General features: G+C 45.1%; 1 pseudogene; it reads right to left on the minus strand.

Annotated features, from left to right (window-relative positions):
- Window positions 1-8,766: 8,766 nt before the first annotated feature.
- On the minus strand, window positions 8,767-10,643 carry LOC110297937 (annotated as a pseudogene).
- Between the last annotated feature and the right edge of the window lie 5,019 nt (window positions 10,644-15,662).

A 15,662-nucleotide genomic window follows, 5' to 3' on the forward strand; every position in this document is an offset into this window, starting at 1 on the left:
CAGGATGATCCTTTTCCAGAAGAAAGAACTAAGGGCAAGGTCAGGAATAATAATAATAATAATAATAATAATAATAATAATAAATAATAATAATTTATGTATTGACTTTATATCCTGATAGCAGCCCTCCCATCTCCCTGGTCCCCCCTCACACAGCCCCTCCCTTCTCTCCTCTAAGAAGGGGGAGGTCCCCCTGGGTATCACCCAACCCTGGCACATCAAGTCACTGCAAAACTGGATGCATCCTCTCCAGGCAAGGTGGCCCAATTAGGGGAATGGGGTTCACAGGCAGGCAACAGATACAGGGAAATCCCCCACTCCATCTTTTGGGGGACCTACATGAAGACCAAGCTGCACATCTGCTACATGTGTGCAGGGGCCTAGGTCAGGTCCACGCTTGCTCTCTGGTTGGTGGTTCAGTCTCTGGGAGACCCCAAGGGTCCAGGTTAGTGGACTCTGTTGGTCTTCCTGTGGCATTCCTATAGGTTTTAAGGCCCTCAATCCTTCCCTGAACCATTCCATAAGAGTGCCTGAGTGCTGTCCAATGTCTGGCTGTGGGACTCCGCATCTGTTTCAGTCATCTGCTGGATGGAGCCTCTCAGAGGACCGTTATGTTAGGCTCCTGTCTGCAAGCAGAATAGAGTTATCGTTAATGGTACCAGGGATGGGTTCTTGCCCATGGACTGTCAGGAGCATTGTTAAGCAGTTCCAGAGCATGTAGGAGCCCCTCTTTTGTTTGCAGTTTAGATGGGTGTTTTAACATTCATTTGAAGATCCCCAGAGTGCAAGTCCCGAGGCATCAGCAGGGTCTTCGGCCTCTAGATTTCTACTCAAGCTCCTCTCCACGCTGCCTCCACAGGCTCTGCTGCCTCCAGGACCCAACATCTAAGAGCTTTTCTGGAAAAGCTTCCCATGTCATCATTATACTTTTTCCTGGGCATTGTGTGTGCATACATGGATTCAACACCCACTATTTTGCATGATTTCCTTCTTAAGAGGCCTGAGCTGGGTAAGTAAATGCTCAGGGTGTTTGCACCTTTAAGTGTAGTTCTGGGATCCTCGGCCTCACTTGGGAAAAACTGGCCCCCAGTGGAAAGCAATATAGTTCAATCTCCTGTGGTACAATCAAAGCAGCCAGCGATAGAAATTGTTGGAGACCACCTCCCCTTTAACGTGGTCTTTCTTGCAGTTCGTTCTTGCAATTCAATCCTGGCCCCCAACCCCAAAAGGAGAGATGAGAGATCTCTAAGATGGTCCTCAGCTCTGACTTGATGTGGTAACCAGAAGATACCCAACCTAATTCAAATGTCAGCAGGGTCTGCATTTTTGTTCCAACCCAAGCTGTCACTTGGCAGCTTGGACAGGAGTTGGTGACAGATGTCTCCTGGGCAGGACTTACAGGTAAGCATATGGGTATGTATTCCAGAGAACGAAAAAGCATCTTGTGGCTAAAGTGTGTGGGGCTCTCATTTCCTGTGAGTCCAGAGAGACTGTGGTGCTCAGCCTCTGCCGTGGGCCTGCTTGGGTCCTTCTCCAGGAAACTGGGCCACTGTGTCATTTTTGGTAGATCTGGCTTCAGTGTGTGCTCTCAGAGTCAGCTAGGTTAATTGTTCATAGGCCCTCAATGAGAAGACAACTTGAATAGTGAGTATCTCTAACACATAAGCCTTCATTCATTGCCTTCCGTGGTGGTCTGCACTCCACTGAACCCTGACATCAAAACTTTTCTACAGACAGAACCTCTCCTACCTGTCTAGATTGAAAGGATGCTTGAAATCTTTTAGCCTCAAGGTAATAGGTTTTCTCTGTGGATGCAATAAGCCAATTCAAGCCAAATCAAGAATATAAAGGCAGGTTTATTGAGAGATAGCTCTTGGATGGTTTCACCGATCTCAGAGCAGGAGGTTAGTGGAGTTGTGCTCCTGGTCAAAAGCAAGGGGGTTTTATAGAGCTTAGGCAAGGAGTGATGATATGTCAGCCAGGAGCTAGGATTGTGTCCATATATGGTCAAAAACTGAGCTCAAGGTGGGAACTCTTGGGTGGGTTGCTGGAAATACACAGACAAGGAGTGGTGACATGGGGTTTCCCAGCTTGTGCAGGAACAAGCAGGAGTTCCGACCAAACAGGTGGTGATGGAAATAGCCTCTTTTAGGCTACACATGGAGACTTTCTTCTATCAAGGATATTCATAGTTTCAGGTTACCAAAGGGAAAGGCACAGGTGACCTTTATATCCTTTTTTATACAGGGGATAAACCTGAGGTCAAGAGAGGCAGTGGTTTGTCTAAAGTCGCACTGGGGTGCAGCTGAGGCCTCTGGGCACCCAGCTGCCCCCCCCCCCGAAGGCCTCCCTGGGTCTGCCCCAATTCCCCACTCCTTCTGAGATCTGTGTGTACCGTGTGGAACAGGTTGTGGCTAGAACAGCTGTGCAGTCTTTGCAGGCCTCCAGCCCCTGGCTTCTGTGACCAAGGCTTGTAGATACACATTATTCTGATGTCTGCTCTTACCTGGGGTTTTGGAAGCTCCTGTGTATGGTTTGTCCAGACTGAAAGATTTTCCCTGTGTCCTATCTAGACATGACTGTCACAGGTACACTCTTCAAACACGGTTAGCCATTTCATCCCTTGGTATGCAGTTCATCTTAACCTTGAAAGGTGAGCTCAGTGTTCGAGTATTCTTATTTTAGAATCCTAAGTTTTAAGGGTTATGGATATAGCTTTACCATCATCTCTCAATCAACAGAGTACCCGGCAACATGAGGTTTCGTTCTGTCTGCAGTTCTGAGGACAGGTGAGTTAGTGAGTATTAAGACAGTTAGGTCTCAGGACAAACACCTGAGTCATCACCTCCTAGTGGCTGTCTCTGCTGTCTTATTTTAATTACAGATGATAAGCGTGGACACATGGTGACAGATAGGCATTAATAGAAGAACCATTTTGTATGTGTGCATATTTATATTTGGGTACACAGGTGGGCAGTGTATGTGTATGTTCATGCATGTGCAGGCCAGATGGCAACCTTTTGTGTTGTTCCTTAAGACCAGCCTGCTCTGCTTGTTGCAACAGGGTGCCTTCTGACATGTGGCTTATCCATTAGGCTGGCTGGCCAGTGAGCCCTGGAGAGCCACCTCTTTCTGCCTCCCCAGTGTTGGACCTATCATTTTCGTGGTTCTGGGGATTAAACTTAGGTCCTTATGCTTTTGTGACAAGAACTTTGCTAACTAAATTGTCTCCCCAGCCTTAAGAGACATCTTTTTTTGTGGTTTTTGTTCTTGTCAAGATTGGTAAATTTCTCTAAGGCAGGAATTAGGAGTAAGTTCCCCTGTACTGGGTACTCTTCCAAGCTGCTTCCCCATCACTCTCTGCAGATCTAAAACAGATTTTTGCATCAGGTGACCACTGGGGAGGAATCACTTGCTCCAAAGCTGGTCAGAGCAGGCCTGCATCTGCTCCAAGAGCAAGAGAGAACTCTTTGGGAAGAACAAAACTCATTTTTTGCTTGGCCCCAGAGGTAAAAGTGGATGTGGTCTACTTTAAGGCCATACTGCACAGCTGTGATTATGTGATCAGAGGAAAGGAGGAGCCAAAGTCCCACCCAGGGCAGAACCTCTGACCAGTGACATCCCCAGTATGCCTCTATTATCTACCCCAAATGGCACCTTTGACCAGAAACAGACTCTGGGTTTGTGGCACATATTCAGGCTGGGGCTGGAAACTTGGACATCTAGGGTTCTTTGATCTTGTGCCTGCTGCTGGAACACAGAGCAAAAAGGTGTCTTGGTGACACTGAGTCCTCACCCAGGTTCAGCCTCCGTGGCTTTGCATTAAAGACCCCCTGACACAGTTTTCTTAGGTTCCTGGTTCTCATCCTTCTCTCCCAGGCAGGGGGCACATGTGTCTTCCCTTCCCCTCCCCACCTCTCCCTATTCCTGGCCTGGGGTGCCCTCATTCCTCCTTCCCCTATTCTTTTTCACCAACTCACCCACAAACTTGGCAGCAGTAACCCAGGCCTGTTGGGACATGCATATGGGGCAAAGGTGAAATTGGAGCCAAACTTGCCAGCAGAGATCTCTCCGGTTGGGATGTCAGGTACACACGTACCTGAAAGCAGAGGCCAGTTCGGCCACTCACTGCTCAGAAGGCAGAAGCTTCATCTTTTCTGCAAAAAAATGAGGCTAACAGCTCTCCCATGTGGTTGTGAGAGACTAAAGAGATATCACGTATAAATTAACATCTCCATCCACAGATGGCAATGGGGACCATCTGAGCACAAACTTTACTGGCTGGAGTTCAAGAGCCTGCATGTCCAGGCTTCCCATATGCTCAGGATACCCGGGCATGTAGGGGTGTCGTAGATATCCCCACTTTCCTCTCCCTCACACTGTCTCATAGATGCATCTAGGGAGTGTGTTGTGGCTGGGATGCTGTCCTCTGCACCCCCATTTCAAACAAGGCCAGGAGGGGAGGCCATGTATGTGAAGAGGAAGAATGGCTGTAGGGCAAAGCAAAGCTTGCTTCTGATTCTGAGGCCATGTACCAAGAGTTAACCTCCTGCCCATGTTGCAGCCACTGTCTGAGAGGAAACCTTACTATTCAGAAAGGCTCACCGCCTGGGCACATGGATGCCAGTTTGGCACTGTTTTTTGCAAAGAGGAAGAGATCTTTATGGTAGGGCAGCTGACAAGGTGGCAGGAGGCATGTTCACATACACTGGTACAGAGCAATGCACGGGGCCCAGGGTAAGGGGGCTCCACAGAGTGAGTGGTTGTAACAGGGGACCTTGCTAGAGCAGTCTGTACCCTGCAGTCTGGGTCAGGTGGGACTTGAGACCCCTTCTGTTATGTTCTCCATCTGTTGGCTTTTCTCAAATCTATTCCAAATGACTGAGGTCTCTTATTAATTCTTCAGGTTCTGTTCATGAGGACTTTTGGTCCCTCGGGACCATTATGGTCTCTTGAGGCCAGATCCCAAGGGTTGTTGCATGTGCAAAATTCAAAACAACCACCACCACCACCACCACCACCACTCAAATGATTTCCAAGAGCAAGGAAATTGCCACATAGTGGCTTGGTTCTAATCATGTGCTTTGGGGGAGCCTCAGTTCCTTGAGTACCTACGTAACTGACTTGGTCTGGACACAGTCTATACCCTGGCATATCCTAATACTGGGAGTCTTGTCTCCAGGCTCAAAGTACCTGGGTTCAAATCTAGCTCTGCCACTTACAAGCTCTGCAGTGTGGAACCAGCTAGTTCACCTCTTTTTATTTTTAGTAAACTTCAATGTTCACCACAGTACTGCAAGGTACAACTTCATATGTAAAGTATTACTTATCAATAGAGAAGCCACCCTCTTTGATGCTGAGATAACACCTGGTACAATGCCTGGCACGTCTTAGGAACTTGATAATACATTTTCTATCCTTATTCTTCCTGACTCCATGGTACTCAAGCCTCAACACTTATAATAATATGGAAGTGCTCCGATCTGGGGGTGATCCTCCCTCTATATTATTCAGCCCAATCGTGTAGTGTTTGCTGCTTTGTGTCATATGACATGTTGAAGTAGGGCCTGGTGACATGAACTTGAATAGGACTTGATTTCTGCCGCAACCTCACAATTAAGTTGAAGGGTCAATTTGTTCAGATACTTGTTGTACACACATTTCTTACAATCTATGGCAAAAAAGTTACAATGTGAAAGTGATGCCAGTGGGGTCTAGAGAGACACAGGACAAGGGCAGAGCCATGTGGAAGATGGCTGAGGCTGGGTATGGGAGTGAGCAGCTGTGGACTTGCCGAGCAACACCACATTTGAATAGCAGCCTGGGTGCTTAGAAAGCCTTGGAAAACATACCCTATCTGAATCTAGAAAGGGTTACAGATTCAACCTTTGTTCTTCAAAGGTTCACAGTATGGTGAAAAACACACCCAGGAGTCCTGGCCAGAAAGCAGAGCATCTCTCTATGATCTCCCTCCTCCCTCCTCAAGCTGTCAGTCAGCACATGTGGTCCACTCTCCAAGGGTTATGTATGGTGGTACCCATAAAATTCAGGGTGGCATTAGGAATAGGAGGTGGGGAGTGAGGGTGCTGTAATGCAGTGAGAACAGTCTAGTAAAAGGAAATCTTACTTTTCTACTTGCTACATATATATATATATATATATATATATATATATATATATATATGTGTGTGTGTGTGTATGTATATGTGTGTGTGTGTATTAGGGGAAATATTAGACAGCCTTTAATATATATGTGAATATGAAGTCTCAATTTTATATATTATATGGGATTTTAATATGTATATATATGTATGTATATATATGTGTGTGTGTATATATATATATCAAGTAGAAAAATCCAGCACCATCTTTAACAAGGAAAATAAGCCAGTCACAGAGAGAGAAAGAGGCTTTCTTAGACATCAAATATACCTGCAACACTAACCCTAGAATATGGAAAGGAAGATTTATGCACTTAGAGGAGCAAAGATGGAGACCACCTGCAGAAAGTAACGTCATAAGGAACTTTTTCAGCCAGCTAAGTAGAAATTAGCACCAGACATGCCACCAAGAAGAAGCTCACCATCCTGAAGCCTGTGGAGGACAAAACCCACAAAGCCTTCCCAGGGGCTGATGTGGGCTGTGGGTAAGGCACGCATGCACACTGCCAGTCTTGCTTCCGTTCTGTTGTGGTTAGAGATGGTGGGTTCCTCAGCTGGAGTGTGAACCATTCTTATGCAGCTGGGGACTCCTGTGCTGCTGTCTGATCAGAGGCGGGCGCATGAGAATCTCACACACCCGGATTAGCACTTGGGCAAGGCTCTACAGAAGGGGAGGCATCGAAACAGCTGCAGGTAGCATGTGGCTTGTGTTCTGAAGTGGTCCTTTTCCACTTTCTTTCCTGATGAAATCTAAATCTTGAGAAGAGCAAGTTCTCTTGAGGTAGAGAAGTAAGTGTAGACTCTCTCAAGGGTCTCTGAGTATTCCGAGCTGCAGAATAGATCATGAAGTCATGCCCTGACTGCTCCCCTTCGGCCCCCTGTAAGTACAGACCTAGTGGAGCAAAAGTAAGCCAAATAGCCTTTGGCCTTTGAAGATAGTGTCAGAGAGAAGCCCAGTTAGTGAGCACAAGAGCTGTGTTCCCTGGCTCTGCATCGTCTTCCTGTGGTTTGTGTTATCTTATTTCACTGTGCTCAGCAGCAAGCCCAGGCCATCAGAAAGGCTCTGACCACACTGCTGTGGGGATACTCACCTGAAACTCCCCACTGTCCCCCTGGAATTGGTGCCAGGCAGAAGGCAGTTCTCAGCCCGAGGTCGCTCTATCCCTGTGGTTGTCTACCTTCGTAATGCTGCAACCCAGTAACACAGATCCTTTCAGTGTGACCCTCCCTAGCCATAAAATTATTCAGTTGCTACTTCATAACTGTGATTTTGCTACTGTTATGAAACATAATGTAAATATCTGTGTTTTCCAATAGTCTTAGATAACAACCCCTGCAAAAGGACCGGTCCCCAAAGGGATAGCGACCCACAGGTGGAGAACCTCTGCTCGTTTAAGACTTCAATGGGAAATTGTATATCATTCAACCTACTCTTTTATGTTTTCTATCTCAAGGATATTCTACAATGTCATCTGTTCTCATGCAAAAAATAATTGCTTTTCATGTTGAGACTGACGTAAGAAAGACTGAACTTTGCTTGAGAGTTTGGTGGAGAAGGCATGAAGGTGGAAATATTAGTCAGCCGCTTGCATGGTAACTACACTCCCAAAGCAGAGAGCAGACAGGAAATGGGGCAGGGCTATTAAGCGTCAGGACTGGCCCAGTGACCCACTTCCATCTGTTAAGTCTCCAGAGGTTCCACAACCTTCCTAAACAGCGCCCCCAGCTGGGGACCAAGGGTTAAAACAAATGAACAAAAACCGTTTACATCATAACAGGACACAAGCATTCTAAATTAAAATGTGAACTCTTTTCCTTTATGAAGATGCTACTGAAAATTTACATGTTGCAATTGATCCTTGATGCTTGTAAAATCCTGAGTAAAAAAATACCCATGGAATCTTCCTCCTGACTTCCTTTCTGCCTATTGGGAGCCAGAGAGGTGTCACCCAGATGTGTAGGTGCAGTCAGAGTCTGTCTCTTCTACCATGTTTAAAACCTCTTTAGCATCTTCTAAATTCAATTCAAAAAGCTTAAATCATCCTCTGTATTCTCTTCTTTTCTTTTCTTTTCTTTTCTTTTTTTTTCTTTTGAGACAGGGTCTCACCATTTGTTCTGACTGTCAGAGAATTCACTATGTAGATTAGGCTGGCCTCGAACTCATGGAGATCTGCTGGCACCAGGTGCCATTTTTAATTTTTTTTTTTTTTGATTATTTGAAATCCAACTTTTTTTTTTCTAATTCTAAACAAAAGAAAGGGACTGACAGGTATGAACAAGATCTGACCACTGAACATTGCAATGTGACTGTAGCAGTCTTATCTTTGAAATTTGGGAAGGAAACAATTGTGTTCCAAACAGCTAAATACGCAAGTTCCACTCATGACCCTTCCCCCACAAACCAAATGTATGTTTTAACTGCTACATTCACTTGGAAGCCCATTCATCTCCCATCTGTCCACCCATCCATCCATCCATCCACCCATCCAGTATCCCATAAAAGCACACATTCTGCTTGGCTAGCCCATGTGGCACATACTCTGACATCACAGGCCAGTTGCCTGTAAAAGCTAGACTTCTGACACAGAGGCCCAGCTCCACTTTCTCACTGCTCATTCTCAACTGGTAGGGCAGTTGTTTGAACAACCTCTAAATCAAGATGATACCATGCTACCAAAGCTGGGTCCGTGACCATCCCACGTGGGGCAAGAGCAGGCACGGCAACCAACTCTAAGTTAGGTGCTCCAATGCATAGCTGGAAGGTTAGAGGAAAGCCTTTTCTAAACTTATTACTTTGGGCAGAAATGTCATAGTGCTGAAAATTCTTTTCTCAGTGGAAGACAATAAATAGATTTTGCCTTCAGTTTCCTGTCCTTAATGTCCACTTTGTTGCCATGTAACACAATGGGGATGTTTTCACACATGCATCTCAGGTCTCTCCGTCAGTTAGGCACATGCTTGTAAATAACTCTTGTTTTTGTTTTTGTTTTTGTTTTTCGAGACAGGATTTCTCTGTATAGCCCTGGCTGTCCTGGAACTCACTTTGTAGACCAGGCTGGCCTCGAACTCAGAAATCCGCCTGCCTCTGCCTCCAGAGTGCTGGGATTAAAGGCGTGAGCCACCACGCCCGGCTTGTAAATAACTCTTAATGTTACATTAAACATCATGATAGCAAGCTGGGCTATTGGACTGCTATAGTAGCCATCCTGCAGGTCCCTGAACGTCTTCTGGCCAGCCATGTCTCACATGCTGAACTTAATGGGTTTTCTGTTGGAGTGGAACGCAAGGGCTCAACGCCACATGCGGAGTGACTACAAAGTTCTTTTCAAACTCACCTGGCAACTGGCACTTCATGAATGTTGTTTTTCTGGTGTTGCCGTCATCCACCAGGATGAGTTTGAACTGGACCTCTGGCTCTCCCTATGCCCCAGTTTTCTGTTCTTTTCTGCTCTTTTCTTTTCTGCTCTTTTCTTTTCTGCTCTTTTCTTTTCTGCTCTTTTCTTTTCTTTTCTTTTCTTTTCTTTCCTGCTCTTTTCTTTTCTTTTCTTTTCTTTGTTCTCTCTTTTTGTGGCTTGCTTCTTTTTTATTGCATATTTTCTTTATTTGCATTTCAAATATTATCCCCTTTCCTGGTTCCCCTCTGAAAACCCCCTATTCCCCTCCCCTCCCCCTGCTCACCAACCCACCCACTCCTGCTTCCTGGCCCTGGCACTCCCCTACACTAGGGTATACAGCCTTCACAGGACCAAGGGCCTCTCCTCCCATTGATGACTGACTAAGCCATCCTCTGCTACATATGCAGCTGGAGCCATGAGTTCTACCAAGCGTGCTCTTTGGTTGGTGGTTTAGCCCCTAGGAGCTCTGGGGGTATGGTTAGTTCATATTGTTGTTCCTCCTATGGGGCTGCAAACCCCTTCAGCTCCTTGGGTAGTAACTCCAAAGCAGTGGTTCTCAACCTTCCTAATGTTGTGACCCTCTATAAAGTTCCTCATGTTGTGGTGAGCCCCCCACACGAAAAAATTATTTTGTTGTTCCTTCATAACTGTGATTTTGCTACTGTTGTGAATCATATTGTAAATACCTGATATGCAGGATATCTGATATGTGACGCTTAGGGGTCACGACCTAAGTTAAGAAGCATTGCTCCAGAAATCAACAGGATGCAGTGATGCCCAAGTGAACAAGTAGAGGGCTTAGCCACTAGCTTCAGATATCTCACAAATCTGTTTCTTTATTCCATGTAGTTTTTTCAGTTAGCCACTTAATTCATGAAGATCTGTAACTTTCCACATCAGGTTTTCAGGCTATTCCAAGGGAATTGGCCTCAGACAACAACAATATGATCATGAATGTAGCTGAAAAGAAATTATAGAGAAAACATTAGCAAATACGATCCAGAAAAGCACTGAAAGTAAGACATACCATGAGGAAGTAAGGCTTCGTCCCATGAACGTGTGGGTTAACATTGGGAAATCTGTTCATAATTCCACTCTACTAATATGTTAAAGGAGAAAAACCATGTGGCTGTCTCCATGAATGTTGAATGCACATTTTTATGAAACTAAACATTGTTTCTTAATTAAAACTTACTGAGTTCTGAAAGCTATAAAGCACAAATAATATGAGAAATGAAGGGGAACACAGAATTTAATAGTAGAGTTAGAGAGGCCTTTCCAGTAAAGATAACACAAGATGGATGCTGTCCCTGAGCTCAGCCAGGATGAGATTAGCTTTCTAGCTGAAGCAACAAGGTAAGATAAATAAATACAAGATTCAAATAGTGGAGGGAAAGAGACAAACAGTTATTTGAGGATGGTAGAACTATTTGGATGGACTATGTAAAATGATTAACTATTAAGTTTTTTAAAATTAAGGCTCTGGCTACTAGGAAATATGCAGAACAAAATTATTTTGTTGTTACTTCATAGCCGCAATTTTGCTACTGTTGTGAATCATATTATAAATATCTGATATGCAGGATATCTGATGTGTAACCCTTAGGGGTCACGACCCACAAGTTAAATATACAGAACCTTCTTGTATGTGAGTCACCTTTGGTTGGGAACAGTGGTAAACTTTTGTTATTCTAACAAGTTCAGAAGATAGCCAAGGATAAAGCGAAGGGCTTTACTTTAGTTTCCTGTTTAAAAGCCTCAGATCTAATTGGTGGGGTCACTGTTTTGGGTTTGTGGTAGAAGAATGTGACAAATCCTTCACCTCACAGTCAGGATATAGGAGAGAAGAGAGGAAGGACTGGACTCCCAGTATCTCACTCAAGGGTGACGAACCTACCAGACGGCCTCCCTCCAGACTCTATCCCATCACCATGGACTGGAGATCAAGCCTTTAACACAGGGCACATATGAGAGACATTCTGCATCTAAACTCCAGTAGCAGCCACCAGGGAGATTCCTCACAACAGCAAGCTCCATATCCCACCTGGGAATAACCACAGATGGAAAAATGTCAGGGTCAGTGTTGTCGTTTCTGCCAACCAAAACTTAGTGTGGTGGTGTTGGAAGCTGTGCCTTAGGGAAGAGTTCTTCATTCACCATGTGACCTCTCTCCTAAGTGTCCCTGCCACAGATGCCCCAGGGAGCTGTAATGCAGCCAGAAGGGCCATAGGACAGGCTGTGCAAGTTAAGGTTGTCAGTCTTAGACTTTAACTCTCCCAAACTGTGACCTAAACAAACCTCTTCTTATAAATTATTCAGCCTCGGGTATTTTATTATAGCAACATGAAGCAAACTAAGACAGCTAATGTAAAGAAAAGTGTGCCTTTATTATAGCAAGCAAAAGAAGAATAAGCAATAAGTAGTATTTCTCAATGGTAGGCTCATTATTATAAAGGCAATAGTTCTCAAATTAGCTCATAAGCACAGTGTAGTAAACAAAACACTGGGATGTTTTTTGGTGAAAACCTAATTTGCTCTAGAATTTATCTGGGAGAATAAATGTGAACAAGCAGTCAACAACCGAAGAATAAAAACATAATAAAAGGGTAATTATATTATTAGCACAAACTATAAAGCTCCAGAGATTGTCCCCTCAAAAAATATGACCCTGGGGCAGGTGAAGCTATCTCGGGGAACAGAGTAAAGAACACATAGAAACACAACAGAAAGTAGCCTTTTACATCACCAGCAACAATAGGCAATTGAAATATTGTGACAATTAGCGATCCACTTAGAAGAAAAAGAAAAGAACCTGAAATAAGTATTAGAGCATGTTACTTTGTAATCTTGGGATAGAGGAGCTCTTTCTTGGTGTGTCACAAAGCCTGAGGCTGGCAGATTTAACTAGGTACAAATTCTGATTTGTCTGTGGAACAAAAGACAGCTTTAGGAAGTTAAAAGATGAGCAACAGACCTGTGTCTCCAGTCACGGAAGTATCCGTGACTCCAGTAGCAGACAGTGATGTGTATCTAGACTGCAAGGGCTTTGTAGAAACTGGCCCAAAGTGCTGGGCTTGTTAAGAAAATACTTACTGACACCATAGCTAGACCTCAAGTCTCACTGGAAACGTCAGCTAGGTGATCACCCAGCAGCTTTCCTCCAGTGATTCAGGAATTTGGATTCTGTGTCTTCTCCATGTAACTTCCAAGGCTGAAGTGGGACACACAGCAACACCATATCACCATGACAACAGTCTGCATCCTTGGCCCAGCTGGAAGGCCTCTGATTTCCAAAGAAATGCCATGCCAAGGGCCCCACAATGATGAACAGCCACAGTGTGCATACAATATGGTCAAAATCTCACCCTTCACCCATTCAGTTATAGCAAGGTACTGACTGAGTGGGGAGTCAGGGACAGCGTCTCCATCCTGTGTGTGTCCAGAGTGTGCTTGGGAAAAGTCCTAGATAGCTCATGCCTGATCTTTAGTGTGCTCTATGATGGGCTACAGGCTGGGGAGATAAAACATGAACCTTTTGCAGGGTGATGTTTTCATTTTAGTAAGGAAAAACAGAGGAGAAAGCCAAGCAGATCTCAGAGAACGATCATTTGATGTTGTTTAGGTCACTGGATCTAGCTGTATTCTGGGAATTCGTCTTCAGTTTCTCATTAAACACAAGAAAGAGCACCTGACACAGGGCCTGGAGCGTCCTGTGCGATGTAGATCGACAGATGCACAGGTGGGCTGTCTAAGGCTTCTCTCAGCATGCTCTGCACACACCCCACAACGGTGTCTCCTTAAGTGACCAGCCAAAACCATCTCTCCTGGGAAGTGACATCTGCATTTTGGCATTAGTGAGGAGTCCCAGGCATCCACGTGAGCACTAGAAGGAACAGTAATGCAGAGGAGAAGTAGAATAGAAACTTCTCAGGCAGCAAGTTTGGCATTCTTGAGTTGCACAAAGAAGACTGGCTTGGAAAAATTAGCCGGGGTAGTTTGGGTAGTATCTACAATTGTCCTACAGGAGGAAAAAAGTAACTGGAGGCAAAGGAGATGGTTCTGAAAATGCTTCAGTTTGTCTTTGAGTTTGCCTCTTGGTGCCTCATTTTGCTGACTGGAGTCATTTGACAAGTTTCTGAGCAGTAGACCATGTTAATACACAGACTGAATCACAGGTCTGTAGACGTTCACTTCATCACCCTTGATTCCATTAGAAAGTTGACACTGTAGAGTAGCCCACATAATTTCTCCTGTGCTGGCTTCCTGAGAAAGGTTTCAAATCCAATGAAGTCTTAAGTGGCCGCTGATGTTGTCTAGGTCACTGGAACTAGTTGTAATTTAGGAATGTGTCTCCAGTTTCTCATTAAACACAGAGAGAACCATTCAACTGAGCACCAGACACTGGGTCTGGCTGGCTCTGTGCAGTGTAGACCAAAAGATGTGCAGGTGGGCTAAGACTTCTCCCCTGCATGCTCTGCACCCCCCTCTGCACCCCCACTATACACAAGGTGGTGACCATGTTCCTGACACCCACGATACCCACTCAGTCAATATCTTGCAGCCATTGAGTGGGTGGAGGGTGAGATTTTCTGTACTTTGACCACATTTTGTGCACACGGTGGCTGTTCATCATTGGGACATTTCTTTGGAAACTGGAGGCCTTCCAGCTGGCCCAAGGATAAATTCTATTGTCATGGAAATCTGATGGCTGTTTTCCACCTCACCACCTGCCTCTCACCACCTTTCTCTCCCCACCACTCCCAGAGCCCCAGGATACCTCCTCCAGGCTTTTGCAAGCTTGGTTCCTCTATGTGGAAAGGGTCCCAGTTGCCAGCTCAACTTATAGACTGGTCAAATAAACTGCTTATCCAGAAAGCCCTAGGTCAAAAGTCACTGAAGGGCATTGCTGGGCTGTCCCTCCTTCCCTCCCTGGCCACATCAAATTTCCCTGCCATCTGCTTTTCCTGCCTTTTCCATGGTGTTGCCACAGTTTTATTCTGTAGCCAGTATTTTGTTTTGAGTTATAGAGACAAGTCCTTGCTCTGTTGAAATTTCAACTCAGCCACTCACAAATTATATGAACTGGGGCAAAGCAGTTCCTTTTTCTATTTTGTCTTTTTCACTATAGAAAGCAGGAGTTAGAAGTTAGGACTTACTTCAAGCAGAGTTATGGAAATTAAGAGAGTAAACGCCAAATCATAGCGTTAGCTCATACTATTTGATGAACTCGTTTCCTCTCTCACATTGTGTTCTCTCTGAGACTCTTCACTCTCTGTCTTCTTATTTGTTGGTCCCTGCTCTCTGGTGGATGCTCAGTAATTTGTGTGTGTGTGTGTATACATGCTCCAGGGGTCCAAACTGGGTGTTTTCTCAGTGACTCGGGGTGTTTCCCTGAACCTGGACCTCACCAATTTGGCTGGATTGACTGCCTAGAAAGCCCAAGGGATCCTCCTGTCTCCACTTACTAGCTGGGATTATAGGCATGCGCCACTGGCCCTACATGTTTAAAATGTTTATTGCTGTTATTTTTAATTACGTTTGTGTGCATGTCTCTCTGTGTGTATAAGTGTGTCTGGATGTATGTATGTATATGTGTATGTGTAGGTGGGTGTGGGTGGTATGCAGGTGAGTACAGGTGTCCCGGGAAACAGAAGGATTGGGAGTTACAGGTGGTTCTAAGCCCCACAACCTGGGTGCTGGGAATTGAACTCAGGTCTACTGCTAAGGCAGTAGGGACTCTTAACTGCTGAGCCATCTCTCCAGCCCTTAGCCCTGTGGTAGGTGCCACAGATCAAACTCAGGTTCTCATGCTTGCACAAGAAGCACATTGCAGACTGAGCCATTTCTACCTGCCCTTTTTGCGCTCTCTCTCTCTCTCTCTCTCTCTCTCTCTCTCTCTCTCTCTCTCCCCCTCCCTCTCCTTATTTTGCTATTGGATCAGAACCAAAGGGGTAGATGGTGCAATTCTGTGGCTCCTCCAGCTCCCCAGCAAAGGGAGTTAAAATGATGGGAGTTGTTATATGAGACAAGGGAATTGAGGAAGATTACTCTGATGAGCTGATATTTGTAGAGAGAAGGGAGAAAGCCATGCAGAAAACAACAATAG

This window comes from Mus caroli, chromosome 7 (assembly GCF_900094665.2).
Source record: "Mus caroli chromosome 7, CAROLI_EIJ_v1.1, whole genome shotgun sequence".
In the NCBI taxonomy this organism is placed as follows: domain Eukaryota; kingdom Metazoa; phylum Chordata; class Mammalia; order Rodentia; family Muridae; genus Mus; species Mus caroli.